General features: G+C 46.6%; 1 protein-coding gene and 1 long non-coding RNA gene across 20 annotated transcripts in view; one reads left to right on the top strand and one right to left on the bottom strand.

The window, feature by feature from the left end:
* The window catches only part of LOC144810969 (uncharacterized), a 318,656-nt gene extending 307,602 nt beyond the window's left edge, over positions 1-11,054 (bottom strand). For 8 of the 9 annotated variants that reach the window (XR_013606897.1, XR_013606896.1, XR_013606894.1 and 5 more), the window contains exon 1: positions 6,740-7,657. This is a non-coding gene — a long non-coding RNA (uncharacterized LOC144810969). Of the gene's footprint in view, positions 1-6,739; positions 7,658-11,014 lie in introns of those variants that run through there. The other variant, XR_013606901.1, reaches the window with a different exon arrangement.
* Positions 9,662-18,611, top strand: part of LOC144810903 (uncharacterized) — a 283,608-nt gene continuing 274,658 nt past the window's right edge. For 4 of the 11 annotated variants that reach the window (XR_013606892.1, XR_013606888.1, XR_013606889.1 and 1 more), the window contains exon 1: positions 9,662-10,427. The gene's annotated coding sequence lies outside the window, so the exon portion shown is untranslated. The remainder of the gene's footprint in view (positions 10,428-18,611) is intronic. The other 7 variants (XR_013606890.1, XR_013606887.1, XR_013606883.1 and 4 more) reach the window with 5 other exon arrangements.

Genomic DNA, 18,611 nt, shown 5'->3' with positions numbered 1-18,611 from the left:
CCAGAAGATGTACTACATTTTGTCTTTTTGAATCTTGAGCAATACCAGAGGCAACAGGTCACCTACTCTTTCAAGGAGCAGTCCAACATTTTCACTTCTGAAAACGGGTTTATTTTCATTAAAATTATTGAAAACATTCTCACTCAAAGAAACACATCTACTTTTTCCTTACAAGTTGCTAAAGGTTGCTGTGTTTTATTTAATTTTGTTCTGAAACTAAATAAATACTGTCTGCACGCTTACTTTTATGTATTTTGCACAATTTAGAGTACGCTTTGCTTTATGGATCCTTGGCTATCGTCAATTATGGCACTGAATTTTCAAGAATTAAAAAAAATACATTTTTACTGTCACTTGATAGCAAGACTATTCTTCAACATTGCGAATGATGCAATACAAGAGCCATTCTTTTATGAGTGCTAGCTTCTACTCACAAGAAATTAAATCAATAAAGGGCCAGACACTTGATCTCGTCACGTTTTTTTTCCAAAAATGAATATCCCCTGCCAGAGTCCAAGTTCCAGAATGAACTCTGGAATTTTTAAGTAACATTTAGAAAGCTTAATTCAAAATTCAGATTTTAAAAAATGTGCTTTATCAAGAAAAAAAATAGTTTTTATGTATCGGCACATGAATTAAAAAAAAACATTGCAGGAATAAATTTGACAGACCCAACTCTAAGTTTGCTTTCCGATCTGATTGACGTAACTCATTTCTTTGCATCACATTTTTTACCTTGAAAAAAGGAGGGAAACATAATTAATGAATCGTGGTCAAATGGCCTTCTGGGCATCCCTCAACATTAGGCCCTTTGCATTCCGCTGAACAACTTCTTAATTTTTCTCTAGTTCACACTATGCTATAAATAAACATATTTTTAAGAATGTTTTCAGATGCCGCTATTTTCAGACCAATCCAAAGACATGTAGAAATAAAATGGTTACTGTTGTTTATAGCTCTGCTGTTTCATTAGATAGGTTTGCACTATATAATACCACCAGATATGTACATACATACATTCAGAATACCCTGTTGGGTGTTACTTGCATTTCCTAATTATGCAGATTCTCTGTATCTACTTGTTTATTTTCAAATATAATCACTGTGTGCGTTCCAACAGTCCTAATTTTCCGCCCATCTGTTTAAAACCACTAAAAATGCTATTTGTGCATCAAGTGCGAAGAAATGGTTGTGTGAGTGTTTACATGACAAACACCATTTTCCAACAAACGTACCGAAGACGTCAATAACAATGATGAAGCAGATGTACCTAAAATGGCGGCGAGCTACTCCTTGTGTTGAAAGTGATCAAGAGAAACAGAACAAGACGCTATCATTCACGGTCAGAGCAGACGCAACACTTAATCCCATATAACTACATGAAAAGATTTTTTTAACAGATATAGGTTTGCAGGATATGCAACCAAGACAATTGTTAATATTTGCATCATTACACCCTGCACAGACAACATTTTAAATGGCTACCACCTCCTCACGGGACCAAACACATTACCTGCAACTAATGTACTTATGCAGATTGAAATAAATGAGCATGTAACACGAGTATGAGTGAATAATCCATTAAAATACTTACTACTAACTCCAACAGTACAAAATACAAACCTCACTTGCATTTGCTGGAACGCACTTCATAAACCCACACTAAACCAATCAATCAGGGATTATATAAATCATAAGTCAAGAGAGTTTAAGAAGATACTCAAGATATGGGAGGCAACTAGAAAAGGAAACTCCAAGAAACAAACATTTCTGAGCCGTACATCTTGATACAATATGTGTATGAAGGTAAAAAATACAAGTATATAAGTACATGTTAAGCTCATGTCTGTCTACACCTATTGTGTGTTTAGCACAGTATGAGGACCTATAATTACCAACACATTGAATGTTTTGATCCCGAATAAGGTATGCACTAGTGACCATCAAATTCCAGCCTGGTGGGTGGTGGGGGTCTGCCTTCAAAATCAACCAACTTTCCCCGGTGGGCAAGTGCTGCCCTCGCGCACAACCTCCATCTTCCTTTTCCCGCTTTTCTGGGTTCCAGTACCTTAACCCCTCCTGAATCCTGCAATTCAGCCTGGGAAACCCTGCAGCCCCTGTCCTGTGACAATAGCCAGAGTTCCATGGAACAGAAAAGATTAAAGTAGTGAAGTTATTCCAACAGAGAGAAAGTCATATTAAAACATCCAGCTGAGGCATGACTGGCTGGAAATATTTCCTTTCCATCATCCACTGTACAAGGAATTGTGCAACAGTGCTGCGGAGAGTTGCATTTCTGAGAACACTGTTCAAATGCATAGATGCAACGCCCATGAACAGGGTACAAACCTTACCAAAGACTGAGTCCTATTTTCAATCAGAAGAAAAATAGCATCATTTTGCTTTTTAAATTCTTTCTGTAAACATACTGTATTTAAATGAAGATTATCCATAAAAAGACAGCTCACAGTGTTGCGCACATATATATAATTGGAAAACACATATACGGTCACATTTTCCTCACTCTTGAAAATTGATATCCCGTGAGACCTCCTTGGGCTTTCCCATGGGATCCACAAGGATATCCGTTCAAACATTTATAACATGTTTTTTACCAACCAATCTGTCTCTACTAGTCTATTATCACACCAGTAACTCTAGATTTTTCCCTCTGATCTGCCATGTCAGATCGTGCCAAAGTGGTTTGTATTCAATCATTTCTCAGCACATGTGTGTATGTAAGCCTGGGCCTTTTTTACAGTTCTATGTCACACGTTGGCACATTAGAAATTCATAAAAATAAAAAAAAATGCTAAATGAGGAAATGGCAGAGAGGAGAAAGGGAGCAGGGGATTACTTAACATCAACCAAATTTACTTTGCCCGCTACGGTTCACCAAACCACATGCAACCGCCATTTTGCAAAGATTATTCAGGTTGGCTGCATTCGTCCAAAGAAACTGTGAGTGATAACACTTCAGAGTTAACCAACTCCGGATTTTCTTTTTTGTTTAAATAAATTGATTACATTTAGATTAAGCCTAACGTCACATATCAGCTGCTACTTTAACACAGCTGCACCTTTCTCTGCGTTACGATATAGTAACACTGGAAAAAAAGATCTGCAAATATTGCACGTTTAAGGCCCTAGATGTAAAAAGAAAAATATATGCTGCTGATAAAAAAGTTGCATACTTTGAGCATTCAGATAATACCTGTGGAAGTGTGGGCGGGAATCCACACTGATCAACGGTTAACTTATTTTTCTGCTATGAAGATGAATGCGTCAGCCTCACTTACATAGGGAAGGGGTTTAGGGACTAAACGAGAAATCTGAGGGCGATGACTAAAGGAAAGGGGGATACTCTTAAGATGGCTAGATCCATCAAAGTTGAGTACACTTAGGAAGATATTGCGATAAATTGCTTGGACGCCTGAGGAACGGAGACACATTTAATTAACTAGTAGTTTCATAGAGCACTGAGTGTATCCCTATGGTTACTTCGGAGCACTGAAACTCTCGTAACTAAATAATCAGCATTGTCATATTCAAGAGTTCTTAGAGTTTGCTTGGTGAAGCAGAACCTTGCTCTAAGTTCTTCAGTTGTGACCCCTTTACCCATGAAGATGATGTGAAGATTAATAAAAAATAATACATATTTGTTTAGCCTATTAAGTAAATTATTTAATATTTGCATGGTTGCTTTATGGCACAAACTACTATATGTTTCACAAAGATATTGTCAGTACATTTACCCAGCCTATAAAATGAGATTTATTCTTTCAAAAACAATTTAAATATGTTAAAAAATGCAGTGTTGAGTTCGTAATGCACCAACTGTCTTAATGCATGGTAGTCTAGAGATTCATTTCAATACTGCATTGCAAATAATCCCGCTCCGCTCTAAAGGTTTGCATCCTGTTTTACAAAAAAATTGTTACTGACTGGTTTCTGTGCAGTTTAACATGTGAAGATATATTGCCTCAAAAACATAAAATCCCATGCAGGTTCACAGAAGCAAATCAATGTCTTCTTGTTCACATGTCCAGTCTCAATGTCTTGAATCCTGATGAAATAGTTGCACGTGCAAAATGTAGGACAGGAAGCAAAATTCATTTGTACCTTCAGTTGGGAAGAGAAGCTCAATCGCTCACCAGTTAAATATATACTCTCCGTTACTCTAAGAAACCAATGCGATCAAACAGGCCTTCTAATAGCAAGTCATACTTTGGTATAAGGCACTAAGAATTAAAACATTTACAATGTGTGCAAAATCATAATGTGTCATTTGGCCGTGGTCACTTGAGTTGCATGAAAAAAAACTAGGCAATGAAGTGCTCTATGGAGACAATATCTAAAACAGATTATACTACAGATGAGTCTTTGGCAACATGTGAAAAGGACTGCACATGGTCTGGCAGCAACAACTGTGTACTGATAGTGTGGAAACAACAAATTGAGATAATAGGCAGCATACCGTACATGCATGAATGTCATAGACCACACCCTTCGTTCAACGTATTTTTTTTTATGCGAATAAAGCAGGCCACATCACAGTGTTTAAAAGAATGTATCCCTCAAAACTGAGAAGGCATCAAGGATGTGTTTGAATCTGCAGAACATGTCTACATTATGTCGGAATATCAAAACAACTGCATGCAACAAAATTTGGCCTTAGTTACGTTGAGTGCATTTTCAATGCAGCATTAGAAATCATCAAAAATCATAGTCATTCAAAAAAACTGCCTATTTCCATCTCTAACTGCTGCCGAGTCATGCTACAAAGGTTGCCCTCATGACCAGAAAGCTACACAAATCTCCAGCGAATGACGCATTCATGAACTGCTGCACCGTTAGTCAACACTGCCGTAGGCATGGACTGCCTGATCGCCTAATAAATACGATTTAATTACAGAAATTTATGAGTTTGCTGTTTTACCTCATCATAAAACAGGAGCTCGGACACACTTTTGTTACACACCTCATTTAACTCCATCCAGCCTTGTCAAAAGACCAGCTTTAAAAATGTGGGTGCAAATTTTAGTGGGACTTTCATTTGAGCAGCCAAGACTGATGCTAAAAGGCCACTCAATTTCTGCCCCCAGCCCCAAAAATAAAATTTCCACATACATGAATAAATGCAAGCAACAGTACTCTCTTCATGCAATCTGGTCAACTAATTGTTATAATATTTATAGGTCTTATTCCCTTATTTTGCTTGCCGTTCAAGAGATCTGTAGACGCGGAATGCATTTTCAACGGCATGTGGCATTTAATAAAATGATGTTCGTAAATACTTAACATGTTGTGAATTTATCCACAAAAAACAGGCCCACTTCCATTGCATTTTTTGGGGGGGAGCAGATAATTTTGCATTGTAGGCCTGAACACGCTTTACAAAGAAGCTACATACAAGAACAGTGTCAAAAATAGCTTTCCAAATTGTACAGTCTTTGGAGACACACAGGGAGCTTCTGCATAATTATTTTAAGAATTAAAATGTCAAATGCACTTATGAAGGAACAGATGAAGCGAATACATTGCTTGATGAACAGTCCCATTACAGCGTGTGAGCGAAAACAGCGCCCACACCACCACCCTTAGTGGTGAATGACCACGATGGATAATATTTTTTCGTCATCCTGCATCAGAGATCTGATATTTTCATTTGAGATGAAAAACTATGCTTAATAAATGCTGCAAAAAATAACAATAATAATTCAGGCCAAGAATCACCTTACTACTTGGAGAGGCCGTTCTGCGCTGCAACTAAACTGTATATATCTCCTCACAAAAACCTAAAGGAAGTAGTGAGACAAACTGAAAATTACTCCATTTGCCATCTCTGTTCTTTCATCACTTGCAGCAGGTTACTTCCCCTTTAAGTTTAATTGAAAAAAATAGTAATTGGCAGGGGTGACATTCAAATATTTAGTCTAAATTACTCTGTAGCAATGTACTCCTTTTTCTAGTGAAGATAATCATTCCATTTGTTTGCACATCAAGCATGGTGCATCACGTTTGGAAACTCAACCAAAAAAATAAAACGCACACAAAAAAAAGAAATAAGGATCCCTTTGGTGCCAAAAGAGAGAACACCCTGTGTGGGCTGCTGACCATGACACTCAAAGGTCTGCTAGCATAAAACAATTACATTCATAGCAAAATTAAAATGTGCATATTTCTAGCCTCTAGTATGTGCTGGGGCATATGACGTATATAATGGCCCTAGGAACGACCGAGTAGGCCCTAACCTAATACTGACCATGTGTTACGAGTAAGCAGGGACGGAGACCAGGCCTATGGGTCACAAGAAACGCTATTTGACATTTAACTTCTTTGTTGGGCACCACCAACGCAGAATGTGACAGATGCAACGCAAAATGTGAAAGTACAGAAAGCAAAACCAAGAAAGTCCGCGCGCACATAGGCTGGCATGAACATATTCACGCAAACACTATTAGAATATATTGAACAAACAAGCTTCATGGCATGTGAATACGCCAGCAACCAAATACATTAATACAAATATTCAGACATAATACGCCTAGTTGACCCCTGGTGGTGCACCGAACAACACAAGGCACGAATTAAGGTATAGGATGCGCGCTCCAAAATAAATGCAGACCGATATATGCAACTAAAAGTACACCAGTTTTCCAAACCCCGAGGGAGACACCACAGCCCCGTCTGCGTGTATAAATAAGCATGCAGCGGCGCACGTTGTAGGGACACTCACCTCAGGAGCGGCGCGCGGCGGCCCTCGCAGGGGCGGAAGGTTCACCTTGCAGCTCCGCAGCCTCCCGTGAAAGAGCAGGCTCGGCTCTCAGGCATCCCTTCAAGGGCTGGGCCAGTGCGGGCAGAAGGCCCTGGGAGCGCGAGGGGCGGGGCTTATCGAGAAACAGGATCCAGGCTCCGCCCCGCCGATGCCACCCCTTGGCTGCCAGCACCCAGCAGCCACAATAGGCGGTGAGGGGCTGGGGGGCACCGGTGGGGGTGGGAAGGGGCAGGCAGCGAGCGGGAGAGTGTTAAGCTCGTCTGGCAGTTAACAAGTCCTGAATGAGGAATGTTAGCAAACAGACAAACAGCATGTCTGGTGCATGCTAATGGGGCTGTCTCCCTTGCACCATGAATAATTCAGCACCCCCCAGCCCTCAGTGCAATCCCTGCACACGTAGAGAGCAGCAACAAAAGTACCTCGCCGCCAGCAGTCAGAGTTTAAGATATGGCTGCCCGCTCCGTTACTCTGTTGCAGTTTGTCCTGCGAATTTGAACTGTAGCTGGCACCTGTCCGAGAGAGAGCGAGGGAGAGAGGGGTCGTGGTGCGGAAACCGACTCCCAAACAGATGAAGAAAAGATGGTTAGAAAATGCAATATTCCCACGCCAGACAGACTGTTACAGAAAATGCCCACGGAGGCCATGAACTCAAAGCCACACTTGGGGGCAGTGGTCGGGGAGACACGCCTTCCCCCCTGGCTGCAGACTGGCATCTTCTGGCTATGACAATATGAAAGGATATGTTTCAGGAGGGAAACGGTTGGAACCGTGGCCCAGAACACGCAGAGGCCACGGCTGAAAGTTGTGGCCGTGCAAGTGAGGCTCTTGCAGTTGCAGCAAGGATACAGGCGGCGGCAGAATCCTACCAGGGCCCTGCGAGCCGAGAGTGTTGAGCGGTCTGCGCGCGAGGGAGGAGCTCTGCGGCAAGGGGCGGAGCCTAGGCCGGTGATGGACAGGGGGGGGGCTGGCCCCGCGCGAGCCATCCACAGCCTACCACACGCACACACCGAGGCTGCATGTAAAGAGTCATGCGCTCCCGCCCAGCCCCGCCTCGCCTCTGCACAGGCAGACATTGCAACACACCGATCCGCACTAGCCTCCGAGGCCTGCTTCTCAGGGCCGTGGCCGTCTGAAGTAAAAAAAAAGCGGCAGCGCAAGGCAGGCCTAGTTCCTTCAACGCCCCAGTTTTTATTTAAGAAGTACCAGAAGACTGGTCAAACCCTCCAAAATATGAATCCTGCACAGTGCAACTCACTACAGTATTCAACTCCCACCAGCATTTTCAGTCCGTGATAACACCGGCAGTTTGACGGAAGTGAACAAGACATTAGTGGCAGTACAGTATTGTAAACATTCCTGTGTCACGGACATCAGGGTTTCTCACACAGAGCCGGACTGGGAACCAAATACACATCCCTGAAGAAAATGTTCAAACCAGGCCTCCTCCAATTCTCCTTGCGCGCTCATCTGTCCAGACGTCTGTCTACCTGGGGATGGTGGAGGAAGTGACACCGGTTCCAGCAGCGCTCCCACCCTACCGAAAACCGGCCTCCAAGGCCACCCTGCCGGGTAAATGCCTGGTGGAAAAAAACGGACAGGCCTGCTCCTTTGGTAGCCCTGGCACTCAGCTTGCACCTGCCGCATGCATTATGCAGGAATGTCAGGAATAGAAGGAAATAGACTTCTGTGTATTGTTATATGTCACAAAATACACTTTCGCACTACCAGGGGCTGCTGCTGCCGTTTCATGTCATGACTGGGCTCGGGGAGATGCGAGTGGCTCAGTTCATTAACAAACCCTGCCGAATGAGTTTGACTGGGGGCTCTCACAGTAGCCAATCAGAAAAACCCAAGTCGAAGAGAAGTTCCGGTTTCTCCAACATGTCAGTACAGCAATAACGAGTGGGCGCCAGTGTTGCCGAGTTCATTTTGCAAGAGTTTGCAAGCTGTTACACTTGAACTCTCGTTTTTTGGAGTGAAATAACATCTGACCGCGGGCAGTCCAGGCCCACTACCGAAAAACATACAAAGAATAACGTCTGAAGTATAAACATCGCTTGGAGTATGCAAACGTCCAAATATTATGTCACTCACTTGCATGGCTTCTGCGCATGCTGTCTTTCAGCACATCATCGTTTTGAAAGGCTTGTTTAACAAATCTGAGCAGTGAACCGTTGCAACATATATGTAGCGCTTTCAATGTCTGTATATTCCTAATGATGATCGGTCAATGCATCAGTTGTAGAAACTTCCGAAAACCTGCTTGATCACAAGTGGGGACCGAAAATGTCACTGACTCAACCTTTCATCCAACCGAGGCCGATAAGTAGGCACCACTGATTTGGACAGCAGAGTCCAGTATTTAGGCATTTTGGTACCGAGCATCTATGTAAAGCCAAGTCACCACAGGCCTCATTTGTCTCTATTGACGACCTGTCGATCATGTAAGTCCCCTTTCTTACGTCAGCTTCAAACTATTCATCCAGGCGACAGAACGTCAACTGGAAGATCAAGGTCGCCCCTCATTTAAACTCTGTTAGGTCGAGAGCCATGCATTGTTTGGCCTGCGAAAGGGAACGTTTATTTGTTCTGCAAACTTACAACGCGTAAAAAAATAACTCGACACAATCTAAGAATAAAGCCGGTACCCATCTAAATGTAGACACAATTACGCTAAAATTCAGAGGGCAAGAGCACAGACCAAGGCACTGGTAAAAATGTGTAGTTTTTCCCCCCTCGACCGTGCCCTCGCTTTCGAAACCAGCTGCACGGCCGAGGCTGCCGGGCCCTTGTAACTCTCTTGGCACCGAGTCAAAAGCTGATAAGCGTTTGGGCGAGACAGCTCAACTGCTGCGCTGGAAGAAAAACAGCTGCCATGATTGCAGTTTGATTGAGAGCGCCTCGCGAAAAGGGGGGAAAGAGAGGGAGATAGAAAATGAGTGCACGTAGAAGCGGAGGGGCGAGCCGAGAGTGCCGGGAGGCATCCAAGCAAATTTCTCTTGGAAAGGGCACGATATTTCCCTCGTCCCCCTTTCCTTTCCCCTCCCCCTGGTTTTATTTCCAGCGAAAGCTCGCAGTGCAGACTCCCTCCCTCCCCGCTTCATAACCTCAAGCAAACTCGAGGAACCGTGCCAAAAGTCATGCTGCTGCTGCCTACCAAGTGCATTTTCTGAAACGTCCCTTTGATAGCGTCTCCCCCCACTCGCCTTTCTATGAACACAACAAAATGGCTATCCCTTCCACAGAGGAGCAGGACGGCCACCAAAATTAAAGTATTTCAATAAACTTGTATCTCTGGGACGCGCGTTTAGAATAGGATGGAAGAGAAACGTGTCCTCTATTTTCTTGCTGCGTTAAGACCAGCGTTGGCTGTTTCCATTTCAGCCTGCTCACTGAAACGCAATTGTAAAACAACTTCCTGCCCCTTTTGGCTCAAGTTCCAGAAACTGCTAAGCTAGCCCCGGCACAAACTTTTTCCCCCCTCTCTCTCTCCACAGAAGAAGCAGCAAGACAAAAAAAGAATTCGTGCAACCTATTCCCTCCTTTTTCTCTCCCTTTTTCCTTATCACGGACTAGAGCTGCAGGAGCGCGCGCGCACGCCTCGCGAGTGGAGCCAGGGTTTCCATCCGGACAAAACTGAGTTGAGAAGGTGGGCTCTTTATTTTCTTTCACATTTTTTTAACTCGCCATCTCTTTCGTCTACACACTGATAACCTAATATGGCGGCTGCCTCGCCTATGTTTCATCTGCATATCTCAGCGCTGGGGTTTGGCTTAAAATATGCCTCGCTGCCTCCACACCCCCTCCCCTCGCGCGCACACAGACACACTGTCATGGTGTGCTTCGGCATGCTGCATACAGTAACCCGTTCCGTTCACCCTTCCGTTTTGTACTTATGCCGCTTAAAAAAATGCACACAGCCCCCTTCACAGATCCAATGCACGCGCACACGTTCAACACGCTCAGCATTGCCCCTCCAGTGCACACAAGGATGCGAGCAAGCACTCACACTTCACCGGGGTTCTCCTGCAATCTGCACACTCTAAGCTGACACAGGGATCCTTTAATGTTGTTTTACCATAGGTGCATTGCTCCTGTGCACGCACGAATGCACACACGCGCACACGCAACTCCAGTGCACGCACGAATGCACACACATGCTGCATGCATAACCCAGAGGTGCCCCTGCAATTGCCACTCTCATTATCCCAGCCCCAATTTCACATACGTACGTACACACTCACATATACTCCTCCCGGGGACACCGTAATTTGACAGTCTACACGCCGCACTTCTCGCGCGCGCTCTGCACCGACTACTAACCTGTCACATTAAACCCCTTCTTTTTGTGCCTAACCCAACCAAACCCTCCTCCCTCCTCCCTCCAGTCCCTGTGAAACCCAACGGAGCTGCTGCTGTCTGCCTTGTCTGTGCGCTGAGAAGAGAGAGAGAGGGGGTGGGACCGAGAGAGAGGCACAGTAGAGGGAGTGGACGAGAAAGGCAGAGAGCGAACGAGGGGGCAGAGAGAGAGCGGGAGCGAGGGAGAAGGAAAGAGAGAGAGAGAGAGCGACAGGGGAGCGCCGGTAGGCCTCGGCAAGCTCTGCTCCTCTCATAGCAACAGCCTTCCTTGGTCCGCCCGCTTTGGCATACATCAGCATTTCTCCCCGGTCCAAGTGTCCTTTTGCGTCACATCTCCCCATCCCCAGCAGCCAATCGGAGGCTCCCCTGCTGCAATCGAAAAGGCCCTCTTTCCACCCCATTGGTACGTTTCAAATGCACGTACTTTGCTTGCTAAAACCTGCCGAAACTCAGATGGTTTTTTACGGGGGCACGGAGCCGGGCCGCCTTGCTGCATTTACCTCACAGCTTTCATTCTGCAGCGTAGGGCTGCATATAAGCCTTCCGGCTCAACAGAGGGACAGTCACACAAGGAGACTTTTACTTGCGTTCAAACTAAATAGCTTGCATATGGTACCTTGTATATGTACACATTTGTGCGTGGGGGATGTGAGGGAATTCTTTTGCATAATTCACATACACTTTGCCCGCACAGATTATTAGCATTAAGGCTGACTGTTGCTAAACGTGTCTTATTGGATTCATGCTAGTGTGAAAGAGATACTGAAGTCAAGTAGAGAGATATTTGAAAAAAGTTATTATGAATATGTTTCCAACGCCTATCCCCTACCAAAAGTGCGGTGCCCTTGCGTGGTATCGCCCCCTCAAAGAAAGGCTATCTGATAAAGAATTTAAAATATACAGTGTCTCAAAACTAGTTTCCAACGATATAAGCATGGCAGGCATTTGATAAGTCAATTGGCAGTCTCAAGTACTATTTGTGGTAGGGGCCTTCGTTAATATCTTCACAAAGCGTCACCTCTTCCCCATTGTGGCTTTTCTCCCCACCGTTTCAAAGGGGGATCTTGGAGCTGTTGATGGGTAACCCCATGGGCTGACAGCCCTGTGATCCTGGGATGCTCAACCATGACTTGAGAGCAGGAGTGTAACTGTCATTAGTGCATCATCGGCTCCAGCACCAGGACCCATAGATGTGAGATGCTCATTGCAACCCAATTTTAGCAGATTTTTACTTCTCGACTAAGGACCAGTTGTCACGTTTTCCATGTTTACAATAGAACCCTGTAACTGCAACAAATGATGGACGGAATGCTGAATGATTCAAACATTCTCCCCCAGTAAAGAGATGTGGGTTAAATCCATCGTTTTTTTGGCCACTATGCCACTCCAGTTTGGACCCAGCCATATGCAAATCAGTCTTGACCCTGTACCTCACGGAAACAGTCCAGACCAATCTGCCAAGCCAGGTCCTCCTTGGACCGGAAACAAGCATCCTGGAAATGGTTTTGGGGTATGTCACCCTTCATCAGCCAGGCTAGCTTGAATCCAGAGGCCCAGTGAGCAAGGGACCCACGTCTGGGCATACCCATACCACTTAGGGCGAAAAGTGTAACTGCAACAAATGATGGACGGAATGCTGAATGATTCAAACATTCTCCCCCAGTCAAGAGATCTGGGTCACATCCATTGTTCTTTTGCCCACTATGCCACCTCAGTTTTTACAATAGAAACCATGGCACTTGTTACACCACTTTGCGGTAGGAGATAAATAAGAAACTTCCACAGAGCCTTTAAAGAGCCCCTCAGATCATAAAGACAGTGCTATATGCCATCCACACACCCCAGGGAGACACTTTTGTAACAGCAATACACCAACGTCCACACACCCCAGGGAGAGACATTCACTGGAGGAGGCCACCACCAGCATCCACACACACACAATGGGAGATGTATAAACACTACTTGCATCCACACACCCAGGGAGACGCCCTCAGCAGAGGAAGATACCACCAGCACCCGCACACCCCAGGGAGACATGTCCACCAGAGGAAGCCACCACCAGCATCCACACAGACCTGGGAGACACCTTCACTGCAGGAAGGCACCATTATCATCCGCAGACCACATTGAGATGCCTTCAACACAAGAAGACACCAACAGCACCAATACACCCCAGGGAACCACATAACCCACATTAAGATACCATCCACTCCAGGGAGGCAGATTCACCAAAGGAAACCACTGCCAGCATCCACAGACACCAAGGAGATACCTTCACTGCAGGAAGGCACCGTTATGCACACACCACAGGGAGACGCTTTCAACACAAGAAGACACAAACAGCACCCATACAACCCAAGGGAAAATATACCCCACATTACGATACCATCCACTCCAGGGAGACACATTCACCAGATGAAATCACTGCCAGCATCCACAGACACCAAGGAGATACCTTCACTGCAGGAAGGCACCGTTATGCACACACCACAGGGAGACGCTTTCAACACAAGAAGACACCAACATCTCCCATACACCCCAAGGAAACACATACCTCACATTAAGATACCATCCACTCTAGGGAGGCACATTCACTAGATGAAACCACTGCTAGCATCCATAGACATCAGGGGGGATACATTCACAATATAAAGGCACCACTAGCATTCACACACCTTAGGGTGACACCTTCACCGCAGGTAGACAGCGCTAGCATTCACACACCATATCATTGTTTTTCTGCCAGCATCCCCACACACCCGTACAAGACCCCATCAGCACTAAGAGGCAGGCACATAATTTCCAAATACACCAGAGAGACACTGCTTCACCAAAGCATAAAGAGGCCCCTTCTCCACATGGATAACTGTCAGCAGATCTCCACACAGCACAGAGAGACCATTCACCACGAGAGGCACTGTTAATATCCCCACAAATCCCAAGAAGAACTCCTTCAGCAGAGAGGGGTACTGTCAGCACTCACACACAGTCAGAGCAGGCACCTTTATTGCAGAGAAAGACTTCACAGGCTCCCCAGAGACATCCCTTCACCACTGGGAGAGTGTGCTAACCAGTATCCAAACAGCAGGACACATTCACTGGAGAGATGCTGCCAGCTGACGGTTATAAAGACTCAGAGAGGCGACGCGAGCACACAGCCCAGTGAGAATCCACCAGAGCATAGAGCAACATCTCCCCATAGCCTGGAGAGACCCCTTCACTGCAGGAAAACATTGCCAGCAGACTCCTGCACATCTCAGACAGCCTTTTACTGCTGAGACACTGTGCCTGCCAGAATCCACACCCCAGAGAGACATATTCACTGCTTGGAGACACTGCCATCAGAGCCCAGGAGAGCCATTCACATAGGGAGAAACTTTCAGAAAACACTGCCCATGTAATCCGTCCACAAAAGGGAAAGAATGACAGCGAACCCCTACACACTACATGAAACCTCTTCATCATAGGCCGGGTTCACTGGAAATATATCATTTTGTATCTGCTGCATTTTCTGAATAACTGTTGTTTCCTACATATGCCACACAATTCATCACCTGCTGCATGACCTGCAAATTTTAACAAAAAAATTGTTTTTAGCTCAAGCAGATCAGAAGTTACTACAAATGCACTAATATGTGTTGCCGCTCAGCGGAAGGCCCTTTGCAAAGGTTGATTCGTCACCTGTATGTTGCTTATTGCTGTATTTGGGGGCTAATCAGAACTAATGGGGTGAAACCTTTGCACAGACAATGCTAACATGAATACAACGACAAAATAATGACGTAATACTACCACAAAATGTACTGCATTACTCCACACAATTTGCCTTTCTTTGCCACATAATGTCAGCCCTGCCTCATCATAATTTGGTCCGTCCTTACTTCCTTACCGCATAATTTCAGTGGCCCAGCTGTAGGTAGACACTGACAGCAACCCTGGGCACACCCCTGAAGACCACTTCACCGCAGAGAGACACTGACCGCAAACCTTGACACATCACAGGATATCACTTCACTGGCAGGAGAGATACTGCCTGCAGAACCACATAGCCCAGTAGTCATTTCACTGCAGGGAGAGACTAACTGCAAACCTCTAAACAAACCAGTACACTCTTCACTGCAGGGAGACATTGACAACAGATATTGACACAGCCCACATAGCCCTTGACCGCAGGGATGCACTGACCACCCAGGAACCTCTTCAAAGTAGGGACAACACAGGAGACCCCTTCAGCGCAGGGAGATATTGCCATCCAATGAATAACCCGTCCAGGAGACTCTTTTGCAGCAGGGAGGCACTTACAGAAAACTTCTTAGCAACCAGGGGACCCATTCAAATCAGGGAGAAACGGAGAGCAAGCCTCTAACACACCCAGAAGAACCCTATGCAGCTAACAAACACTGACAACAGACCATGTCCCAGCCCAGGTGATCCTTTCACCACTGGGGAACACTGACAACTAGACAGCATAAGAGACTCCTATACCGCAGGGAGACACTGACATGCTGGAAGATCGCTCCACCGCAAGAAAACACTGACAGCAAACCTTGACACAGCTCAGGAGGCCACTTCACCACAGGGAGACACTGCCTTCAGAACTGCACATACCACGTAGACCCTTCACTGGAGGAACACACTGACAGCAAACCTCTAATCAGCATAGAAGACATCTTTGAGGCAGGGAGACACTGACAGCACACGACGAATGAGCTCAGGAGACCACTTCATCAGAGGAAAACACCACCTGCTGAACTTCACATACCCCAGTAGAGCCTTTACTGCACAGAGACATTGACAGCAAACCTCTAACCAGCATGGGAGACCACCTCGAGACAGGGAGACACAGGTAGCAAACCAAAAAAAACAGGAAACCACTTCACCAAAGAGAGACCCTGCATGCAGAACTGCACACAGCCTAGTAGACCCTTTACTGCAGGGCGTCACTGGTAGCAAACCTCAAATGAGCACAGGAGCCCGCTTCACCAAAGGGAGACACTGTCTGTTGAACTGCACACAACCTGGTGGACCCTACACTGTAGGAACACACTAATTGCAAACTTCTAACCAGCATGTGAGACTCCTTCGAGGCAGGGAGACACGGATAGCAAACTTCTAACCAGCATGCGAGATCCCTTTCGAGGCAGGGAGACACTGATAGCAAACTACTAACCAGCATATATGACTAGGCCTGGGCGGAGTTCCGCTCCACTACATTATGCGGAGTTCCGCAAGTGGCGGAGTCTGTTAGGTTGCAACGTTCGCGTTGATTTTTAGAGGCAGATATTTCTCCCGTGCTGGAAAATCAGCGCAAACGGCACCATGCGCAGCGCAAGAGGGCGCTGCTTCTTTCTATCACACGAGTAGGTGTTCTACTTAGGCAGTAGCTTCCTCAATGCTTGGAAGGTTTCTCAACGCGAGCAGTAACGGCCATCCGCTACTACTCACGATGAGAAATATCGCCGGGAGGTGGTCTGGATGAAGATTTCTCTGAGTGGAGTTTAACTCCGAGCACTACACGGAGCGTGGAGTGGGAAAAACTCTGTGAGTAGAGTGGAATTTCATGCCCGTGCCTATATATGGCCCCTTCGAAACAGGGAGACCACTTCAGCAGAGGGAGACACTGCCTGCAGAACTGCACAAAACCCAGTAGCCCCTTCATTGAACGGAGACTCTGACAGCAAACCTCTAACCAGCATGTGAGACCTCTTCACTGCAGGGAAACACTGACAGCAGACCTCAAAACAGCATGGGAGACCCCTCAAGGCAGGGAGACACTAATAGCAACCCTCGAAAGAGCACTGTAGACCCTTCACTGCATGGAGACACTGACAGCAGACCAATAACCAGCATGGGAGACCACCTCAAGGCAGGGAGATACTGGTAGCAAACCTCAAATGAGCACAGTAGACCCTTCACTGCAGGGTGACACTGACAGCAAACCAATAACCAGCATGGGAGACCACCTCAAGGCAGGGAGATACTGGTAGCAAACCTCAAATGAGCACAGTAGAAAATTCACTGCAGGGAGACACTGACAGCAGACCTCTAACCAGCATGGGGGACCACCTCAAGGCAGGGAGATACTGGTAGCAAACCTCAAATGAGCACAGTAGACCCTTCACTGCAGGGTGACACTGACAGCAAACATATAAACAGCATGGGAGACCCATTCGAGTCAGGGAGACACTGGCAGCAAACCTAGACAAAGCCCTGGAGACCACTTCACCACAGGGAGACACTGTCTGCAGAACTGCACATAGCCCAGCAAACCCGTCACTGCAGGGAGACACTGATAGCAAACCTCTAACCAGCATATAAAGTAAAGTAAAGTCCACATTTGTAAAGCGCACCATCACCCGTAAGGGTCTCTAGGCGCTGGGGGGCCGTCGGGAAGATTAAGCAAGCTATTGCCCAGAGTCACATGGTGCTGGGCTACCCTGCCGCCGGAGCTGGGAATCGAACCGTGGTCCCCAGATTCCAGCGTCAGTCGCCCTGGCCACGGCGCCACACCTCTTCCACCCCTTCCAGGCAGGGAGACACTGACAGCAAACCTTGAATGAGCCCTGACGACCACTTCACCAGAGTTAGACACTGCCTGCAGAACTGCACACCGCCCAGCAGACCCTTCACTGCAGGGAGACACTGACAGCAGACCTCTAACCAGCATGGGAGACCCCCTCAAGGCAGGGAGATACTGGTAGCAAACCTCCAAAGATCACAGTAGACCCTTCACTGCAGGGTGACACTGACAGCAGACCTCTAAACAGCATGGGAGACCCATTCGAGTCAGGGAGACACTGGCAGCAAACCTAGACAAAGCCCAGGTGACCACTTCACCACAGGGAGACACTGTCTGCAGATCCGCACACAGCCCAGTAGACCCTTCACTGCAGGGAGACACTGACCGTAAACCTATAACCAGCATATGTGACCCCTTCCAGGCAGGGAGACACTGACAGCAAACCTTGAATGAGCCCTGACGACCACTTCACCAGAGTTAGACACTGCCTGCAGAACTGCACACCGCCCAGCAGACCCTTCACTGCAGGGAGACACTGACAGCAAACCTCTAACCGCCATATATTACCCCTTCCAGGCAGGGAGACACTGATACCGACCCTCTACCCAGCATAAATGACCCCTTCCAGGCAGGGAGACACTGACAGCAGACCTGCACCACAGCCAAGAGACCGCTTCACCACAGGGAGACACTGATAGCAGACCTCACCACAGCCAAGAGACCGCTTCACCACAGGGAGACACTGCCTGCAGAACCGCACACAGCCCAGTAGAGGCTTCACCACAGGGAGATACTGACATCAAACCCCTAAACTGCCCAGGAGGCCCCGAATAACGAGAGCCGGTCTCTTGGAGCAAGGGGGCCTGCTGCAGACACCGGCGCTGGAGCTGGGATCTGGGGGTGCGGAAAAGACGCGCGCGCACCTTAATTACGTTTCCTCCACTACCGAAGAGT

This window comes from Lissotriton helveticus, chromosome 1_1 (genome assembly GCF_964261635.1).
Source record: "Lissotriton helveticus chromosome 1_1, aLisHel1.1, whole genome shotgun sequence".
NCBI classification, from domain to species: Eukaryota; Metazoa; Chordata; class Amphibia; order Caudata; family Salamandridae; genus Lissotriton; species Lissotriton helveticus.
The sequence above is the reverse complement of the archived record's forward strand: the minus strand, read 5'-3'. Positions and strand labels throughout refer to the sequence as shown.